At 39.3% G+C, this 20,192-nt stretch overlaps 1 long non-coding RNA gene across 1 annotated transcript; it reads left to right on the top strand.

Annotated features, from left to right (window-relative positions):
- The first annotated feature begins 290 nt into the window (after positions 1-290).
- LOC145071045 (uncharacterized) lies at positions 291-16,798 on the top strand. Its single transcript, XR_013690201.1, has 2 exons — positions 291-760; positions 16,616-16,798. It is a non-coding gene; the product is annotated as an uncharacterized LOC145071045 (long non-coding RNA).
- The last annotated feature ends 3,394 nt before the right edge of the window (positions 16,799-20,192 follow it).

Here is a 20,192-nt window from a genome sequence, read left to right as displayed (position 1 = left end):
ATGTACTATCTGTTGGAAATTTTAATAAAAACAATGTGTTTTTGTTAAATTTTAGAAACGTGTGAGTGTGTGTATATATATATATATATATGATCAAATGAGAATACCTAAAAAGTTGAGAATACGAGAACAGATCTGGCCCATCAATATATTTAAATCTAAAGCTATCATTAGACGGACCATTTATATAAAATTTAAAATTGTTGGTATTATAGTGTAACTTTCAAAAAGTCAAAAGGGTATAATGGTAATTGTAACTTTAGTCCATTCCTATAATTTCTCAGTCTCTCTCATATTTCCTTTCAAAATTCCCATCTACCTCTTCATCTCTCTTTCTCTCCATACCTAGGGATAAATAAATAATAAATCGCCTCCATCATCTATACACCACGATCTCTTCCATTGCACCATCATTTTTCGCAGTCTTAGAGCCCTAATCGGACCATCGTATGTTTCTGACTTAAGGCATTTCCAGGTCGGGCATCTCTTCTTCTTCTTCTTCTTCTTCAGCCGACAACGCTTCTTTCGTTTACCTACACTCCACCACTCCAGATGAAAAGAACCCTAAATGTGCCTTCTTCTTGATCCAGCATCTTTGTTTTAAAAAAAATGACAGACCATCACTGCTATCGTCATTGTTCCAAAGCACAACCACTACTGCTGACCACTCTCGAACAATCAACACAGCCCAAGCACCACCATTCCAGACCTACATCTAGATTCAAGAGGCGAAATTCTTGTGCTTTTGTATGTTTCTCAGGTACGGTACTTTACTCATTTAAATTGGCTAATATGGGATGAAGATAAGTTATGCACATAAGGTGCTCGATGAAATGCCCAAATTCAGAAAACTGGAAGTCGAATGCTTCCTCGATTCTTTCTCAATCTTTTTTTGTGATTTACTTTTTCTGATATTCAATGAAAGAAAATCAAAGCTAATCTTTGATTTACTAATTATTATAAAAATTTTAAATTAATTTCAAGAAAATGGCATTCTGGTCTTCAGTTTTCATTTATGTTTTTTGAATCATGGTATTAATATATGTTAATCTAGTTTTATTCATCTATGAATTTGACTATGTTAATTTATCAATAAAAATTCAGTTGTAATCTTATATGAATATAATGTCAAATGTCTCATTTGTAGTTAATCATCAATGAATAGAAGTATATTATAATTGCATGATAATATACCTTAATGATTTATGTTTTGAACAAGTGTAATTTAGAGCTTGATGTTTCGAATAATGATAACCGTAAAGCATGGAAATTGATAGCATGATCAAGGGTGTCCCTCTTCGTTTCTATATGTATGACAGTAACAAGAAAATTTGAAGAAAAAAAAACAATGTTGTAGAAATTCATTATGATTCACATTCATTTATGAATATAACTACTGAAAATATAGGAATTTAGATGTATTTTGTATTCTTGTAAATGTATTCATGCATGATTAGAGTTGTATTCATTTACGATTGTAATTAGAGGCATATTTATTTGTAATGAAATGATGAATTCTTAAAAAACTGATATCAATTCATGAACAAAAACAAAAGACAAATCCAGTCATGATATTTTCAATTATGAATATGATACTATTTGATAAATTAAATCATAAAATTAGTAAATTGTTATATATTTTTAGTCGACTGTATACTCAATAAATTAGTTTTATATTTATTCATTTATGGACAAGAATCACGTAAAGCAAGATAAAATCATTTGAAATTGAATTTTTTTTCATCTTTCATTAATGATATAAGAAAATGGAAAAAAACCCTTTTTTTGGTAACAGGAAAAAAAAATCCTTTTTTTTGGTAACAGTCAATTAGAATCTCAAAAATTTAGGAAACTATCATTTTATTTTATTTTTTATAATTTAATTAAAAGATAAGTTTACCTATATGCCCTTATATATTGATTAGTTCAGAATTGTTTTCACGTTCTCAACCTTTTAGGTGTTCTCATTTGATCATTTCCCTATATATATATATATATATATATATATATATATATATATATATATATATATATATATATATATATATAATAGGTTTACAAGTTTGTATGATTTTACTCCAACACAATGTGTGGGGGGACAAATTATGGATTTTGTAGACAAAAAATCACCAAACTTATGTGTGGGCGCGACCTACAGAGACGAATATAGTTCAGAATTACGTTTTAATTCAAGAAAATATTATAATAAAATAATTTGGTTTATATAAAAACATAAAATATTGTTGGTCCCTAAATTTGTGAATCAATAACACAAATAAAATTTGGTTTTATTTGTCAGTAAGTTTAATGATTTAGAAATAACATATTTTCTGAATCTTTTCTAAAAACTTATAAATAACTCTCAGAATATATATATATATATATATATATATATATATATATATATATTAAACAATCATAACAAACGGTAAAGGATGATTGGATGAGGTGTACAGTCAAGCCTCTTCCTTCCCACGATCATCTGAAGTATCTTAAACATTTAAATCCACAACTGTAATTCAAAGCATAGTGAGTTCTCCAAAATACCCCACACAACAATACCCACACTATGCATGAACATGAGACTTCCGTCTTACTGGAACAAGGCCTACAGTGCACATGGACTGCTCTCCTGAGCCTACAACACGTGGATAGACCGCTCTCCTTGGGCCAACAATATCAACTGGACCGCATGTGTCTCTTGACCTACAACATAGAGCCAAACCGCCTCAACCCGACCACAGTATGTTGACATATGCAAACAAACAAACAATAACCAACAAACACATATAATCATAATAGATAAACTAACATATCACTATAACATAACAACATCCTAAACACAAGGATACATACCGTAGTACAAAGTACATGGAGAAAACTCACCTCGCAGGCTAGCAGACAATCAACACAACTCACATGAAACAAAGATTGGTGCTACGAGCCACCTATACAACAATCATAGATACATCCTCAATCTATAGCCTAAAAATCCTCAGGTTGACTAAAAGTCAACTTGGTCAAAAAGTCAACGATCAACGGTCAATATCAATAGTCAAAAACCAAATCAGCTGGCCACTATGTCGTGGCCAAGCATCTCCCACATCGTGGTAGTCTCATGACAAGACTGTTGGATTAAGGTGTCTAAACCAATAACTAAGTTGGTATATTCTTGAATTAGAAACAAAGTCCTCTGGCAAGGTCAAGATCAGAGCCTCGCATGACTTCTGCCTCATGGTCTCAAACGCCGCCTGCTGCTCAGCCCCCCAATGGAAAGTAGTAGACTTCCTCGTTAACCTAGTCAACGGAATTGCGATCCTAGAGAAATTCTCGATGAAACTCCGATAATACCTAACTAAACCAAGGAAACTACGAATTTCGGATGGAGACCTTAGAACGTCTCACTGCATCACGGCCTCGATCTTGGCCAAATCGACCAATATATACCCTTTTGGTTGACAAGGTTCCCCAAAAAATGCACCTCACACAACCAAAACTCACACTTAGAGAATTTGAAATATAGCCTCTCCCTCCTCAGAGTCTCCAAAACCACTCGTAGATAATCCTCATGCTGCTCCTTTGTATTAGAATAGACCAAGATGTCATCAATAAACACGATGACTAACAGATCCATCATCAGTCTGCAAAATCGGTTCATGAGATCCATAAACGCTGGTGGTGCATTGGTGACCCCAAAAAGCATCACCACAAAATCTTAATGACCATAACGAGTCCCGAAGGTCGTCTTCTGAACATCCTCATATTGAAACCTCATCTGATGATAGCCTGATCGCAAATCAATCTTGGAGAACCAAGACGCACCCTGAATCCGGTCGAACAAATCGCCAATCCTCAGACATGGATAACGGTTCTTCACCTTCAACTTGTTCAGTTCCTGATAATCCATGCACATCCTGTGGGTGCCATCCTTCTTCTTCACAAATAATATTGGTGCTCCCTAAGGTGAACTACTCGGTATGATAAATCCCTTATCTAACATCTCCTGCAGCTGTGTAGACAAGTCTTGCATCTCCGGCAGTGCCAACCGATAAGGTGCCTTGGCTATCGGAGCTGCACCAAGAACTAAATCAATACGAAAATCCACCTTTATCTCGGGAGGCACTCCGGGCAGGTCCCTTGGGAACACATCCACATACTCCCGAACAACCGACACACCATCAATTGTACTCTTCTTCTCCTCTCTGGTATCCAATACATAATCCATAAAACCAGAACATCCCTTTTATAAATATATCCTAGCTCTCCCAGCTGAACAGAGAGCCGGTCCACACTGAGCTCCCTCGTCATGAATAACTAGTTCTCCCTTACTTGGGGTTCGAACCAGAACTAACTGATTCCCAAAGACAATAATTTCCCCATTAGGGCTTAACCATTCCATTCCCATGATCACCTTGCTCTTGCGTAAAGGAATAGGAACCAAGCCAATCGGATATTGCTCGCTAAATAACTCTAGAACACAACCTCGATGTACCCTTGATACTTACACTGGAGATCATCAAAAATCTCTACCTCTAGTGGATAATCAAGCTCCCATGGAGCGTCACCGAACCTCTTGCTATGTGCAAGAGACACAAATGATCGGGTGGCGCCCAAATCAAACATAACTAAAGTTGGAACACCGTTTACTAGGAACGTCCCTATATAACAACAATTATGTAACGACCCACAAATCAGGGGTCAAAATTTCATTTTTAATATAGCTAAAACATTGATACCGTTTATTTCAAACATTTCAAAACATTCTTAATTAAATCATTTCTCAAAGTTCATCCCAAAATCATTTAATATGGAAAACATAGGTGTGTGCACTACGATCAATCCGAGCCCTTCTTTTCCCAATCGATGATACCTGAAACCATAAACAAAACTGTAAGCACGAAGCTTAGTGAGTTCCCTAGAGCATACCCCACATAATCCACATAACCACATAATCCATATCAGCTATAACAACTACATAAATCATAACAATCACATAAACATGCATCTACACATATGAAGATGCCATGGAAACCCTCCAAGGTCTTATTCACATAACCACATAAATCATATCAACTACACAAGCCATGCATACAAACATATAGGGAAGCCATGGAAACCCTCCAAAGTCTTACACCAGGTGCCACTGGAACCCCTACGTGGTCTTAGCCTATTGCCATGGTAACCCCCACATGGTCTTAACTAGGAAAGCCATGGGAATCCCCACATGGTCTTATATCCACCTGCCTTGGGAACCCCCTCGGGGTCTTCCATACCAATGTCATTGATGGGTTTTAGTATAATACAACATCCTATGGTGCACATATAATCCTAAATACCTTGGATCTATGTTTTCACTAATTATACATGCAAATGGTTTCCAAGGCATTAAACCTATAACTAGCATGCAATTGTAGGGGTGAGCAAACCCAAACCAAAAAACCGAGAAACCGACTAAAACCAACGAAACCAAAACTGAAAAAATCGAAACCGAAGCAAAACCGACGGTTTGGGTTTGATATTTTTAGAAACTGAAAATCGGGTTTGGTTTCGGTTTTTAACCAGAAACCGACCCATCTAACCCGAGAAACCGACCCATACTTAAAACCGACAAAACGCCCCAAGAAACTGACCTATCCAACCCGAGAAACCACCTGTACTTGATTGTGTTTTGGTTGTAATAGACTATTTCGGGCTTTAGTTGTTACTTGTAATGGACTATTTGTTGTAAGACTCATGTTTTTTGAAGTACTTAACTTCAATTTGTTATTTTTATAGTATCTAACTTGTTGCTTCATTTATGGAAAATGAGTTAAAACCCAAAACCCATGGGTTTAAACCCAGAACCCGTGAGTGTATGGGTTGAACCCAAGAAACCAAAAAACCGCCCTAACCAACCTTAGAACCCAAGAAACCGAACCGACCAGAAACCGATCCTATTGGGTTCTGAAAACCAGAAACCGACCATTTATGGGTTGGGTTGGGTTTGGGTCCAAAACCGACCCAAACCGACCCATGCACAGCCCTAGAAATTTGTCATAAACAATACAAGATACTAGTTAGAGTAACATACCTTTTATGTGGCTTGAAGTCATGATGTATTTGATGTTGCTTGAAACACTTTGGCCTTTAAGAACTTAGTGCCCAAAGTGTTGCACCTCAAATGGAATCACAACTCACCTAGGGCAAAGGTGACTCTTGAGAGAGAATTCCATGCACCCAAAACACCTCCAAGGACTCCAAGAACTTCTAGTGGTGATTTTAGGCAATGTACTACATATTTATTTGTGGGATTTCAAGAGTCATGGATATAACCCAAATCCATACCAATGGGTTTTATGATCCATGGTTCATGTGGCCCAACTCTTTATGTATCCATACATAAACTTGGTTCAACATGGATCATAATCCCAACACATATAAATATAACTAATTACCATAATTAGTCCCCATATATTTAATTAGTCTCTTTTGATCACTAAATTAATTCCAAATTAATTCTTGATCAATACTAATTAAAACATATGATTTCGTATTAATATATTATAACTTATAATATATTAACAAATCATATATATAACCTTCTCTCAAGAGTCCATCCTAACAAATTGTCCTGGTGTTATGCAACCCAAATGGACCATGCTACTCTCGGGTCGAGTACATACCAATAATAGTTATGGGCTTAGACACCTAACCATCAATCATATCAACATAACACATAATGAATTAACAGTACACATATACAAACCCTATAAGCCATACATACAACATATAAAGGTGCCATGGAAACCCGCCATGGTCTTACACCGGATGCCATGGGAACCCCCACATGGTCTTAGATCACTACCATGGGAACCCCCAAATGGTCTTAGTCTGGAATGCCATGTGAACCTCCACATGGTCTTATATCCAACTGCCTCGGGAACCCCCCGAGGTCTTCCATGAAAGCAACACAAAGTCAACTAGCACACCGCATATCACAGAAATATCTAGCATACCATATGTCACATAATAGCTAGCATACCACATAACACATATAACTAATTACCATGGGAACCCCCACATGGTCTTAGTTTACTGCCTCGGGAACCCTAGAGGTCTTCCATGTAAATGTCATACTATCATAACACATATCATAAAATGGGCCGTCCTTGGTGCCTTAGACCCATTGGTATGGTGAGGAGACTCACCTAGCACTGCTGAAGTACTGCGAATAAAACTCTAGCTGCTGGATGACAGATTCCCAAACTTTCAACACCAAACAATACCCAATTAATAATTGGGTTCCAAGCCCAAGGTCCAACTCACACTCCAAAGACCCAATAGACAAGTAATGGGCCAAAGCCCAACATATGGCCTAATTTTCCAAATTGGGCCCAAACCTCTACATGGACTTACTTTAAGGCCCAACCAATTATTACTTTAAGGCCCAACCAATTATTATAGCCCAATTATAGCTAATAATTCCATTGGGCCCACCAGGGTTTCATTGGGCCCATTTTGTCCAAGCATCCCAAATGAGTCAAAACGCGAACGAGGCACACTGCCACCCAACACGGTGACTGGTGGCGGCAGGAGGCGACAGCCATCACCTCACGGTGGTGGTTATGGATTTTTCTATTGATTATTCTGGCACGATTACAAACAATATTACAATGAACACAAACACACATACACTCAAAATAACATAATAAATACACACCACAACCACCCTTGTGGTGACAGGTGGTGGTAGATGGTGGCAGCCACCACCTCACGGTGGTTGTGGTGGCCCTCTTGTGATTCTGGCTAAGACAACCACCCACCCACACATGACACACACACACAAAATTAACACCATACAACAACATACACACCAACCATGGCTGTCCTTGAGGCGGCAACCACCATGGCCGACAGTCGTGGTGGTTTTTCCTTGGGTTTTTCTGGCAGCAACAACAACATAACGACGGTCATGGCGTTTGGTAGCCGCCCACACTGGCGTCTCTTCCCTGCTACAGCCACACGACGCATCTGCTTCACAACTCCACGAGCTAAGCCACCATTTCACAGTGGCAGAAGAGCATCTCTGGCGACAGCTTAATCTTCAACGAAAATGAGCAGCGACGACTACGTCTTCACCGTTTCAACGCAACATGGCAGCAATCCCGGTGGTTCAAACTATCAGTTCTTGTTCCCGACAATGGTGGCGGTTGGAGGTTCGTAAGGTGGCAGATTAAGAAGGAGAAAGAGAAGAGTGGCAGACCTCTAGTGGTCGTTGTCGTTGTTTGCCGATCGGGAATAACATGGTGGTAGCGCAGGTGGTGAAGGGGGCATAAGGGTGGTGCGGCACCGAAGTTGAAGAAGGAGGGTGAAGGATGTGGTGGTTGGTTAACATATCTAGGGTTAGGGTTTAGTGGCGATGCATGGTGACAGGTTTAATAACCGATCATCTCCAATTTTCTTCAATGTACACCTTTGGCCCCTCCTTCCCAACTCCTTTTCATTATAAGGATATAATTTACAACTTAGTCCCCATCATCCAAGATTTATAACAATTCAAGTCCCAAAAGTTACCATATAGCCCCTCCATGACAATTTCTTTTCAACTTAGGTACATAATTTACCCTTTTAACCCCAGCCATCCAAAATCCTTTCATATTAAATCCAAATGATACCAAGCACACATTTTCTTCTAAAAATCTTTACAAAATAAGCCCCGAAATGACGCTTTAACCCCCCGAATAATCCAAATTATAACATTCGGTTTTCCAAAACCAACACTCCACTAAATAATATGGATTTAGGCGACTATTCGTTCATCAATTTTATCTATTTATTTATTTAATAAACAAGATGTTACAAATTATATAATAATAAGCATAAACATCAAAAAAATAATGAAATAAGGAGGAAATACATACCATTAACAACATCTAGTACTGCGCGAGCCTCCTCGGTTGTCAGCTGGAAAGCTTGGCTCTTCACCACTGCCGCCTCCGCCTTGACCTGGCGGCCGTCGGTAATCCTCAATGTCGTCGGAGCAGGTGCTACCGTTGTTTCCTGTGCTGCCAAACTCATACAATTGACCTTCTTGTGGTCCCTCTGATTATAATGAAAGCAAATCAGACCCGATCCTTAGGTGGTAGTGGTGACAGTACAATCCCTACTGAAGTGACCGGTCTTGTCGCACTTGAAGCAGCCAGAACCACCCGCCTTACAAACTCCCTCGTGCGTCCAGCCACACCGGCCGCACCAACCCCGGCCCTTCTGGCCCTCGATCTCGAATCCATAGTATTAGGCTTCTTCCCCCAGCCCTCTAATACCTGTACCTAAACCGAATTCCTCTTTATCATAGTATCCATATCAATCTCCCACTCGTGATCCTAAGTGATCATATCATCCAATGTCTTGCAGCTATACATACTCACAAATTCCCGAATCTCATCCTTCAACATATCATGGTACTGAGCCTTCTTTATCTCCTCGTCCGCCATATAATGTGGAATCAACAAAGCCCTCTCATAGAACATGGATGTGATCTCCGTCACAGTCTCGACTGTCTGGAAAAGGTCCTGAAACTCTCTTGCCAACTGCTAAAATTCAATCATGGGCGCAAACTTAACTCTGAATCTAGTAACAAAATCATCCCAAGATATCGTCTCAATTGCCTCACCTCCCAAGGCATAATCCACCTCATCCCACTAATCGTGCGCTCTGTCCTTCAGAAGACATGATGCAAATCTGACCTTCAAACCCAACGGGCAGAAGCTAGTCCGGTAGGCCTTTCCGATGTCTGTCAACTATCGTCTGCTCGCAATAGGGTTCTTCATTCCAAAGAACTCAGGAGCCTCACAGACACGAAACGCTCAAAATGTTAGAGAGCGTGCACCCATGCACTCATCTAAAATCTCCATGATACCCTTCTTGATCATACCAAAGATCACACGAGTCTGCTCCAAAATGCTGCAGGTAATCTCAGTTGAAATGAACTCCCGCATCTGATCATCCAAGGGTCCGATTCCAGAGCCCGAACCCGATCCCTCACGAGGACCCAAACCAACTCAAGTGACCACCATATTGAAAATAAACCATACAAACCATCAGAAAACACTTTAAGAATCTCACACCAAGTGGGTCCCTTAGTATCCTCGTGACTCCCGTGACTCGAGTATGGATCCTATGCTTCAAATAGTACGTGCCCAATAGTACCTTTCATACCTATCCGTACTTTCTTCAAAATTCGTCCCAATTTCTCTAAGTAACCCCCAACATTCCATATTACGCTAACCCATGCATATGCTAATGCTAACATGCTTCCTAGGTTCTCCTAGGACTCCCTTCCCACTACTCTATGCTACTAGCTCCAGAAGAAACCCCTACTAACACCCTCTAACTACCTCGCGAATATAATTACATGTCACAGATGATAGATAATTCTTTAACTTTAAGGTCTCACACTATAAAGGTTGGACTTAAACATGAGTTGCGCAATAGAGTTAAACCTGACCTTCTACCATTATCTAATTTCCGCAACACGTAACCTACCATATTCACTTGATAGTTAACTAGTATTAGCAGTGGTTCCTATAAAGAACAAAACAAGCAACATTCGAGCATCAAGTTCTAACCAGAGCACTGCCTAACATGCCATCTGTAATCCAACTAGCATGCAGTTCTAGGGGAACATACAATAAGCATACAATGCATCTCTCTTATCATAAACATTCTGAGCAAATCGTTAGCCCAAATCTAGCATGTTATTCAAATATTCATATACTGAATCAAACAAACATGTATGAGTATTTTGGGAACGCTTGCTTGAGCTCGAACGATTGCATACATCACACCCCTTCTTTCTACTAATCCTTTTTAGAAATCATTTCTTTTTATGAAAATTTTATCAAATCCTCAGTTTTAGTTCAGACACACCCGAGAGTGTGTCCGAATCCCTCAAACCAAGGCTGTGATACCAACTTGTAACATCACAAAATTCATAAGTAAAAATTTCACTTTTAATTCAACCAAAAATCATCAAATATTCATATCAACCATTCGAAAATATATCAAAGTAAAAATAATTATCAGAGTACAATTCCAAAATCATAAAAGTGCGGAAACATGGGTGGATGCACTGCGATCAAGATGGTTCTTTCCCCTTCGAACTGGAAGTACCTGAAACAAAACTTAAACCGTAAGCACACAACTTAGTGAGTTCTCCCCAAAATACGACATACCATACATATAATGGGCCTCACCATGACATCAATCGGGCCTAACCCGTCATTGGGCCCTGCCTAATATAGATCTGTCAATAACATACGACAGGCCCTCCCAACACACTCATCTGGCCTAGCCTGACATCGGCCCCACCCGGTATACATTCAAACACATACGATACATTCAAGAGTCACACAGACAACTAGCATTCTAATAACAATAATTTATGGGCTGACATTAGTGCATTTAACTTGCTAACACACTTTGAGAAGACTCACCTTAATCAAATGATGCACAGACACACACTCACATGCTGTTGCTACGATGGATCCTTAACTGAACACATACAAACTAACTCTAATAAATAATCGGTGTAATTACCACAACTAAAGTCCAATCAAAATCCTCTTATAAATAGTAAAAGACCCTTTTACCCTTCCTACCCTAGGACCAACAAGCTATAGCCTAAGCCCAAAAGACCTAAAGCCCAAGAAATTGCCCAAGATGGGTTCTGGTGAGTATTCCCCGCATACAAGTTACACAACAAAAGAAAATCAGGGCTTAAACGCACTATGCTAAGCGTACCCCTTTGTACGCCCGCGTACTCCTCAGAATGCCAAAACTCACATTAAGCACTTAATGTTTAAGTCCAAACGTCCAAAACACAGATCTTCCTCAAGGGAAACATCTTAAATGATAAAGTCATCAACTTGATGCCTTTGCATGGCTCAAAGAGGCCTAACATGCATTTCTAACACTCTAACCTCATATTAAGACCATCACCTCATGCATGGTTGAGCTTAACCCATCAAGATGGCATTTTTAAGATTCTACAACTAGGCCCGTCAATGGAGCAGGTTTTTGACCCTGATTCACTGCAAACCCATAAGAATTTTACGGATTTGGATTTTAATTTTTGAATTGTTTAGCCGTTTACGATCCATACCCTTATACCCTTTTATTAGATGGGTTGGGTATGGATCATTGTCGATTCGCTCCACTTAAAACCCGACCGACACATACACACACGCACACAACAAGTATGCAATTCTATGTCTAAGTAAAATGAAATTCTTTTGTATTGGATTTTGAGTATTAAGTAATGTATATTTGTCTATATGGAAATTTTATATTTTTGTTAAATATTACTTTATAACACACATCAAAATTGTGAAATTTTAATATTGTAAAAGGGTCAGGTTAATGGGTCGGGTATTCGTTGATTTGGTGGATACAAGTATGGATTTGATTATTCAAAACCCTGAGGGTTATTAAAGCGGGGCGGGTCATGTTTTTAGATTTTTTTAAAGGGTTTGGATCATTGGTGATTCGCTCCAAACCCGCTCCATTGACAGGTGTATCTACAACTCCATAAATACCAAGAAATGACCAATACAAGTTCTGGAGTAACTTCTACTCACAAGAACAAAACCATGGGACCAAAACATAATCCCAAATCTAGATCTAAGCTAAGGGGTCATAAATTTTGAAGCTTTATACCTCCAGAAGCTTGAAAAGGTGGAGGGAGTTCTAGATCTTCAAGCTCCAAGCAAACTAATCCTCCTCCAAAGAGCTCTTCTTCTTCTAGATGCACGACACACACACCAAAACACACTGAAGGCTCAAATTTATGTAAAATGGGATTATGGTTTTGAGATAATACTTTAGGGACAATGGAGGACGGTAATGAGAGAAACCATGGGATATAAGGTGCTTAAATAGGGTCCAAACCCTAAAATTTAGGGTTTTCCCCTAGCTCGAGTACGCCCAACGTACCATAGGTACACACAACGTACTAGGGGAAAGTCCCGTGTCCATGAATCGCCATGGTACGCCCAACGTACGTTGATTATGCCCAACGTAATAGACTAATTTGCAAAATGGATAAACACTTTATATTTTAAGAAATTTTCCTGAGAACCGAGCGTTACATAAAGGCTTAAGGAGTACTTCATATAAGAAGGGAACAATCATTCCTATGAGACTTACTCTTGTTGGTGGATATATTATAGATAAACTATACTCTTGAGTTTTTGCCATCTTCATCAACTCCCCAAAATCAAGTGGGATCAAAGTCTTCAAAGGTTGTATTCTTAACATCCTTTGGTTGTTGTAATCTTTCTAGTTCATGTAATTGGACCCTCTTGTTGGTTTTGTTAAAATGGTCTAAAAATAAACTAGTTATTTTTTAAAGTCTTCATTTTTCCGTTTTTAAATTGTTTAATAAAAAATATCGTTTTTAGCTTCCAAAAACCCATCATATTCTTGTTGATGTCTGCTTTCCTTTGGATGAACACTAAAAATGTTGCAGACCTGATAAGTATTTTCTCTTTTTTCTTGACAACATCAATAACATCATAAGGTATAATCTTGTTTTTAACAGAAAATATAAAATGGAAGAGATTTTGGTGTCTCACATAAACTATGTTGCAATAGTAAAGATCACTAACACAAAATGTGGAACCTGTATCTCAAATTGTTTTAAACCATTGGCAATTTATGCATTGTTAGAAAAACCCACCCTAAATTATTCCTCAAAAAAGTTCTTCGGCTTGTCATACATAAATCGTAAAGCTTGGGGGTTGAATTTGCTGTTAGGTGATGCCTCACATCATTAGAATCTTAGTTAAATATAACCTATTTTGATATGTTACATGACCCATTTTCTATAACATATACAACTTGTAGCGAAGCTAGAAGTAATTGCTATAGGCAACTAGGTCATTGCTGTAAATATACGGAGAAACCATTTCATCGCTAATGGTCTACTCATTGCCTTTTGTGTTCGTTGGTTAAAAAATTGTCGCTAAATGTTTCCTTGTTATAAACTGTCCTTACTGAAGACATCTCACCACATACTTTCATCTATGGATGGGCATTTGGACCGGACCAGAACCATTGAAACTAGAGTTGGTTAGGGGAAATGAGTGGACCAATAAATGGACCGTTAAACATATACCGATGTCGGTGCTGAGTTTTTTTTCGGTTTTTAGACAGGTTGGAAGTGATACAACATGCAATGTAGAGGGTACAAGCCGATGAAATAGTTGCTGCCCAATAGTTTAGATGAGTTATTTGAATGTTTGCACGTTTAGATGAGTTGTTTGTGTAACACCCAAAGTTTTGAAGACCAAGAAAGGAAAGAAAACCCTACGTTTAGGGGTCGACTCGGCGAGTCCAAGGAGGGACTCGGCGAGTCCGAGCGGGATCCGGGTCGAGGTGTAAGTGACCAACTCGGCGAGTCGGCCAAGTGGACTCGGCGAGTCTAGTCTGTGCAAGGAAAACCCTAAATTCGGGACTTGGAGCCTATTTAAGCGCCTCATTCTCTCCCCTAGGGTTCCTTTACTGCCTCTTTCACCCAGAACATTAAACCCTAGCCGCCATATCCTCTATTTGAGCCATTTGTTGCCTTGGAAGGTGCATTAAAGCTTGGAGAAGGAAGAAGGAACTTGGAGGAGCAAGAATGGGCCATAGATCTGGGATTGTGAGTTCATTCTAAGCATTTGGAGGTAATAAACTAGTTCCTGGACCCTTTTTGCACCTAGATCTATGTGTGGTTGTTGGGGATTTTTAGCCATAATGTTATTATTTTGAGTTAGAAGCCAGATCTGAAGTTGCTACTTCAGATCTAAGCATATTATGGTCTTGAGAAGCATAAAGTAGCAGCCCTTGAGTTGATTATGGAGCCTCCTTGCCTTAAACCCTAGTTTGTGGTGTATTTTGCCTATATCTCCTTCTCTACACGTAAAGTTTGCAACTTTACGTGAGGAATGGGCTTGGGAAGGGTAGATCTACAGTTTGGAGTCCATGCATGACTCAAAAGTCCTCTGCATGTATGGAGATCTGAATGGACTCGGCGAGTAGCATGAAGATTTGGAGAAACTCGACGAGTGGGATGAACAGCTCATCGAGTCAGATGAAGTTGGGCAGGAACTCGGCGAGTTGGATGAACAACTCGGCGAGTCTATTGAAGTTTGTCTTGGACTCGGCGATTCAGGTCGCGAAAACCCCAAACCCTTCGAGTTGAGACTCGAATCAATGAGTCGAATGGAGACTCGGTGAGTTGGACAGGTCAGGACTCAGAAATCGGTAGACTCAGCGAGTCATGGACTGACTCGGCGAGTCGAGTCGCGAATAGAAGGACTCTGAACATATGAACTCGGCGAGTCAATAGGGTGACTCGGCGAGTAGGGTTGACCTGGAAGGTTGAATTTGACCGGGACTTTGACCTTGACCAGAGTTGATTTGGTTGTCTTTCGGGGGTCAGTTAGACTCAGTTTTGCATTGACATTGGTAACTCGGGGAGCGAGTGGAGCAGGAGTTCAGAGAGTTGCCGGGCAGCAGCTAGTGGGTTCATCAGCCAGTTCAGCCAGTGCAGGTGAGTTTCCCTTTGTTTGAATGGGTCTACGGCCACAATGCCGGCCCATGTAGTTATGAGTAAAAGACCCGGGGGTTAGCCCTAGGCATAGTATGCTAGTATGATATTCGGGACGAGGTCCAATGACAGAGGGCGGGTGCCCAAGGAATGGTTATGTGATAGTTTATACTTGTTGTCTGCGTGATACTTGTATGTGCCTGGTAGGGAGGTGAGTGTGGGCGAGGTCCTGTGTCTCACCAATTGCAGAGTGTGGATGGTGTTCCGCATCTCATTAGCAGCAGATCAGGGGCGAGGCCCAAGTTAGGGAAAGAGTGAGTGTGGGCTGGGCCCGTATCTCACTATCAGTAGGAGCATGGATGGGGTTCCATGACTCATCAGTAGAGTTCGGTTGTTAGGACCGGAGGGTAGTCAGACGCCCCAGAAATGTCTGACAGTATGTGATGATATGTTTATATGCTGGCAAGTTATGTTATATGTGATAGTGGTAGTAGGAGGGGGAATAGTCCCCAAGTTCGGTCGTTAGGACCGAAGGGTAGATCGAACACCCCAGATATGTCTGATAATATGTTATGTTATGATATTTGTGATAGTAGCTGAGTGTGGGCGAGGCTCGTATCTCCTAAATGATTAGTATATGATTGTATATACTTGTATATTATGAGTTAGCGGTTGAGTGTGGGCAAGGCCCGTATCTCTCCGAGAGTGGAGTGTGGGCTGGGCCCGTATCTCCCAGATAGTAGAGTGTGGGCGAGGCCCGTATCTCCCGGCTAGCGAAGTGTGGGCAGGGCCCGTATCTTCACGAGTGTGGGCGAGGCCCGTATCTCCCGGCTAGCGAAGTGTGGGCAGGGCCCGTATCTTCACGAGTGTGGGCGGGACCCGTATCTCCCGGCCAGCGAAGTGTGGGCAGGGCCCGTATCTTCACGAGTGTGGGCGAGGCCCGTAACTCCTAGCTGAATGTTGTATGTTATATGCTTGCATGGTATGTGGTAGGGTGGGGAACTCACTAAGCTTCGTGCTTACGGTTTTCAGTTTTGGTTTCAGGTACTTCCGGTAGCGGAGGGAAGAGCTCGGGGTGATCACATGACACACACCATAGTTTAGACAGCCTGGGAATGTTTACTCTGATAACGAACATGTATTTTGGAAACTAATACTCTGTTTATGTTTTGAAATGATGAATTTGCTTAAAGTAATTTTTTATTAAAAGAAATTTTTAGTCTGAAATTTTGGGACGTTACAGTTTGAGTTGTCATATTGAATGAATTATGATTCATCATAATGCAGAAAAACAGACAATAGAAAAAAATAGAAAAAACAGAAAATATTTCATCTTTGATACACTGTCTTCGGTGGACTAAAACTCAATGAATATATAACCACATAATGTTAAATTGTAGTGTAAAATGAAGTACAAACAATAAAATACATGCTGGAAAAAATATAATATAATTCCAACTTCAAACGAATGAGTTATTATAGTTTAAATAGTTTCATAGATTCAACAGTATGCAAAAAAGCTGAAAACAATCGAACTTTGATACTTTATCTTTGGGGGACTATAACTGATTGGTTTTGTTAGTAAATAAGGCGAAGTTATAGTCTAAAATGAAGTAAAAATAGTAATTTACATGTTGGAAAAAGTATGATGACATTCTAAATTTAAAGTATGATGACATTCTAAATTTAAACGATGAGTTATTACACTTTAAAGAATTTTAGAGATTCAATATTATGCAAAAAAGCCGAAAATATTTCAAGTGACTGTAACCCAATGAATATGTAGCCAAATAAGAAACTATAGTATAAAATAAATTAAAAATAACAAACTACATGTTGGGAAAAATATGTCATTCCGATTTCAAAGAAATAAGTTATAACAGTTTAAAGAACTTCATAGATTCAACATTATGCATAATCGGTAAAAAATCGGAATCGGAAATGCGAATTAATAAGAACCAATAACCGGCCTGATGAATGCAAACCTGGTCTGGTCCGGTCCAATCGGTTCATATGCTCACTACTAGTTTCATTGATATAATCATTTAAAAAAAAAGATTATGTAACCAAATAAGATGAAATTATTGTATAAAATAAGGTAAAAACAACAAACTATATGTTGGAAAAATATGTCATTCCGATTTCAAATATACCAATTAAAGAACTTCATAAATTCAACATTATGCATATTCGGTAAAAAATTGGAACCGAAAATGCGAATTATTAAGAACCAATAACCGGTCCGATGAATGCAAACCGGTACTAGTCCGGTCCGGTCCAATCGGTTCATATGTTCACCACTAGTTTCATTGATATAAAAATTAAAAAAAAAGATTTACTAAATGCCTATATTAGGCATGGAAAATATTGGAATTTTAGGTATTTTCAATTTAATTTATTACTTACATATAAGTACAGGATATAAACATTGTTCCTGATCATTTTTGAACTCTAATTTATTATTTTTGCTATTATTGTTTTTTATATGTTATACAAAATTTTAATACTAATACATTAAAATGTTATTATCTAATACCAATATTCAAATTTCCGTAAGAACATTTAAACTTTAATTCTACAACCAAACCATTTAAAGTTTAATATAGAACCATTCAAACATTTAAAGGCAAATATAAATGTAATCATTCAAAGTCTAATACCAAAAATAATGCTTCTTTGCAGGTTTCCTAATCATCATGCGCCTCACTAAAAAAGCGCTAAAAAGGGGATGCAACAACTTTTTTGTAACTCTAATCCCAAAATCTTCCAACCCTCTTTGTCTTGCAGATTATAGACCAATCAACCTGATTGGGTGCATCACCAAGATCAATTCGAAGACTCTTGCAGAACATTTAAAGATGGTGATCAGCAAAGTCATAGGAAAGGAGCAAACCACATTCATAAGAGGTCACAATATCATTGATAGCACCTGATCGTGAACAAGGTCATCGCTTGGGCCAAATGAACTAAAACAAGTTTACTCCTGCTTAAGGCGGATTTCGAGAAAGCCTTCAACGCTCTCAATTGGAACTATTTAGACCACTAAATGTCACAAATGTGGTTCGGGGACATGTGGTGAGCTTGGATCCGGGATGTCATTTCTTCTGCTAGAGTCTCTATTCATGTTAACGACACCCATACCGATAAGTTTAGAATGGAGAGAGGGATCAGACAAGGGGACCCCATCTTTCCATTCTTATTCATTATTACTGCCAAAGGGCTCTGGGTTATGATGGATGAAGCCATTCAAAAAGGCTTATTTCAACGGTTTAAGATCCATGTTCAGGCCCCCATTATTTCTACCTTTCAGTATGCGGATGATGCATTCATTCTTGTAGAGTGTCAACAAGTAACTGCCAAAACTTAATAAGAATCCTTTCCTATTTTCACATTACTTCGTGTCTTAAAATAAACCTCAAGAAGTGCAAAGAATCAGAGTCAATTGAGGAGTGGTGGAAGACATGACGGTTAGTCTTAGTTGTGAAGGAGGCATCACCCTGTTCATCTACCTCGTTATGCCTATCAGGGGACATATGAAAAATAAAAGTAGTTGGCTCCCTCTCATTGACAAATTCAGCAATATCCACTTTTCCTGGAAGTCGAGAGCTCTATCTATGGGAGGCTGGCTCACCCTTTGCAAGTATGTTCTCGGAGCGCTTGGGTCCTACCTCTTCTCCTTATACAAGGTCCCGTCTTCGGTGATAAAGAAGTTTGAAAGCATCGGAAATAGATTATTTTGGGGAAACAGTGGTAAGCCCAAAAAGATTACTTAGATCTCTTGGGATAAAACAATGAACGATGATAAAACAGTGGCCTTAAAATCGAAGTTCTCAAGGCTTTTAACTTGGATCTCTTGAGAAAATGGTGGTGACGCTTCAAAGCTTGCCCGAGTGGCCTTTGGAAGGAGGTAATCAAGGCTTTTTATGGGGTAAAAAGTGGTTTGGGTGAGAATTTGCCTTCATAACGAAGGTCTGGTGTGTGGGGGATAATATGTGGTTTGGATAATGACTTGGCCAAAGTTGGGTTGCATTTAAATGAGACTCTCTTCTTCGATGATTCTCGTTCTTGCTTGGATTGGGATCTAGAACTTGATGGGAAATTCTCGGTGAATTCTCCTATAAGGGTGTATGACTCATGTACCTTGGACAGTAGCACAACAATCACCTTACGGTGTAAAGTTGTTCCCAAGAAAATTAACACTTCTGTCTAGCGTTTGAGACATAACAGGTTGCCGACCATCGATATATAACATGATTCATATAGGGGTGGCTATTCAATCCATAATAGGTTGTCGACGATCGATATATAACTTGATTCATAGAGGGGTGGCTATCCAATCCATCACAGGCCCAACCTGCAATCGCCACCCGAAATCCTCTGAGCATTTGTTCCTTAGATGCTCGACTGCTCTAGAGCTTTTGGCTAACTTGAAGAGGAACTTGTCTTTTCTTCTTGATCTTAACCATTGAAGGGACGTTGACTTTCTTTTTAATGGTGTTGCCAAGCCAAATTGGTCTAATTTCGACAAGATGAATTATAAGGTGGTTATAAGAGTCTTCTTGTGGACTCTTTGGTGTAACAAGAACATTATCTGTTTTAGAAACTCTGTGAAGAACATTCC

This window comes from Lactuca serriola, chromosome 8 (assembly GCF_051521515.1).
Source record: "Lactuca serriola cultivar US96UC23 chromosome 8, Lser_US96UC23_V15, whole genome shotgun sequence".
Lineage (NCBI taxonomy): Eukaryota > Viridiplantae > Streptophyta > Magnoliopsida > Asterales > Asteraceae > Lactuca > Lactuca serriola.
Note: the sequence above shows the minus strand (reverse complement) of the source record. Positions and strands in the feature narration are given on the sequence as shown.